This window comes from Pinus tabuliformis, chromosome J (assembly GCF_031772625.1).
Source record: "Pinus tabuliformis cultivar Carrire ecotype Pingquan chromosome J, CPIR1, whole genome shotgun sequence".
Classification (NCBI taxonomy): Eukaryota; Viridiplantae; Streptophyta; class Pinopsida; order Pinales; family Pinaceae; genus Pinus; species Pinus tabuliformis.
This window is the reverse complement of record NC_142295.1, coordinates 869259080-869262161: the sequence shown is the minus strand read 5'-3', so window position 1 is coordinate 869262161 and position 3082 is coordinate 869259080.

Below are 3082 nucleotides of genomic sequence, written 5' to 3'. Positions count from 1 at the left end.
TATAAGTATTAGGTGTTACTACGCGATAATCTTGTAATTCTTATGTCATAATAGTGATAAGGGTGATAATGATTAGTAATATAATTTTAAAGGAGTTTGGTGTTAAGATTAAGGTTCACATGATTTAATTAATTGAGTTATATATTTGAGATATTATGGGATATTAGGTTATGGTTATGGGCTTATGGTGATTTAAATTTTATATTTTTTGGCATTAAGGGTTATCTTAGTTATGGGCTAGGTGTAAGGTTACAACAAATAATTGGTAGTCGTGACATTATGAGTTCTTATTAGAAAGAATAATATATTCTCTACTAAACAAGGCCAACCACATGAAGATGAAGCTCATATGGCCCCTCCCCCGTTCACATCACTCTCAATTTTCCAATACCTAATTTCTCTACTATAATATTTGAAAGCAACATAGTAAGAATCAAGCATAGAAACTAAGAAAACAAAAAATGAAGGTAAATGAAAGAGAGAAAATAAACTATTTAAGAGTGGTATTTGAGTCCAGAAACCATCCCATATTATCAACACATGCATATACTATAACCATGTCCAATTTCAGTGCATACAAGAACAAACTGGGTTTAAATTAAAGCATAATTTCCACTAATTGGTAAATGGAAAACCTTAATATATTTGTTTTTGAAGACCCACTTGCAACCAATTGTTTTGGTTCCAAATGGAGGGTGCACTAGCTTCTAGGTTCCATTCTTTATGAGACCATTATACTCTTTCTAAATTTCTTCTTTCCATTCGTCATGAGAAACAACTTCTTTAATGGAATTTGGTTCAAATCTAGTAGAAAATTTTAATTCACAATCATAAGAAACATCCATATCATCAGTTGAATCAGAATCATATACATCACCTGCATTTTGTTTGGTGGAACTTCTAGTTCCTATCTTTCCAACCTCATTAGGATGAACACCTTCAAGTGTTTTAGTGAGCCATTTTGGAGGACCTTTTTGAGATGGTTCGAGTTACTCTATTGATTGATATTGGGTTGCATTAAGATTTACCCTTTTGATCCTCTCAATCACATCACTAAAAGTGCCTTCTTGATATGAAGAAGTGGTTGGAACTTCATGAGAGGGAAAGAATGCTTCAAAAGGATATTCCAAATATTGATCTAAGATAGGGATCCCCCCCTTCAGGATGTGGAATCTCATTATCAAATTCCTGGAAAAAAAATTCATAATTGAATTTGTCCAAATGATTAAGCTATCGCTCAACAGTATTGTTAGTCTTGTAAGATTCAATAAAAATCACATCTATAGATAGTATAAAATTCTTATTTACCTCATCGTAGAGATGATACGTTTTGGATGTATTTGAGTACTCCAAGAAGATACACTCTCAACTCCTTGCACCAAGTTTGTTTCTTTATTCCTTACAAATCAAGACATAGAAGGTGGAACCAAATATCTTGAAGGAATGTGGTCATACCACATTAATAAGGAGTCTTGTTTCTTAGAGCAAGTGATGAAAATTTGTTTTTAATATATACTGCACATAGAACTGCATCAACCCTGAACATTAGCTTTGCATTTTTTTAAACATCATTGAACGAACCATATTTAAGATTGTCCTATTCATTCTTTCAACTACATCATTTTGTTAAGGATTGTATGGCACAGTTGTTTGATGTTGAATCCCATGTTTGCAAAGATATTTTTCAAAGTCATTTGAAGCATATTTTTTTCCATTATTAGTACGAATAGAGACAATATGAGATTGTGCATCATTTTCAATCCATGCATGAAATTTTTTTAAAGTTTTAAAAGCTTCAAATTTGCTTTTCAATAAATATAACCAACACATCCTAGTGTAATAATCAATAAAAATCATCATATATTTATTTCCATTTGTATAAGGAACAAGCATAGAACCACATGAATCAGAATGAATCAATGCAAGCTTTCTATGTGCTCTAGAAACGGAATCATGAAATGGTTGTCTGCTATGTTTTCATAGGATACAAGCATCAAATTTCTCTAATTTCCTTGGAATTGTTCGCAAACCAGAAACACCATTTATTTTCAATAAACAAAGACTGACAAAATTCAGATGTCCAAATCATTTGTTGGAAAATAGATTAGGGAAGCTTCTTGAATTTAATGTTTTCCTTTCATGACATTTACCTGTGATATTTATGTTTTTCTTTCTTAATTATGATTATGTTCTTCATCATCAAATAAATGCCAAAACAAATAAAGATCACATGAACACAATATATAGGCTCCATGCCAGGGAAAAACCCTCCAAGGGGAAACCCATTAGAACTCTTCTTATCAACTTCAAAGGAGACTTCCAAGACCAAACAAGACCTCTTGCTCTTCTCCAAGACACAAATCGACCAACCAGACATTATTCAAGATCTTCAAGGACAGCGGGGTAAATTTTTCTCCAATAGAACATACCTATAATCATCTCTGATAAGGGATCCAAGCTCTCTCCTTCTATGTTGGAATTTTTCTCCCTTATGTGTATCCTTTATTCCTTCTTCAAACCGCAGACTAGACTTTAGGATATGTGAGTTGATTGAGTCTCAAAGGAGGATGAATTCCATCTTTATATATAGCCTTCCAAGTGGTTTGGTTGACTTGTTATTGGGAGCAATACTAGACACTTACAATTATAAAATATATTTTGTTTCTTTGATAAAAATGCCGAATAGGGACTTTTACAATGTGACAATGACCATGACACATGACAAAAACCTAAAAGCATACAATGGATGCTTGACCTATTGACCAAATGACAAAAATCGTGAAACCCATGCTTTACAAAATAATTTCCTTTCATTCTTTATATCAATACATATGAATTACATCATGACATGAGACAAATGACAATTATGAAGACCAAAACTAGTTACAATTCCCAACACTCTCTCTTAACTAGGGAGGTATTCATAATTGTTCAATTGGTACAAGGATAGTACTCCATTTGAAAATTTCTTTATGAGAAGAGATCCATATTAATTAGCATCACTCACCATAGCCATCATTGTCATATTACCAAGGCCTTGACAAGTACACTTTATCTTTCACAGTATTAGAGCACAGTGTTG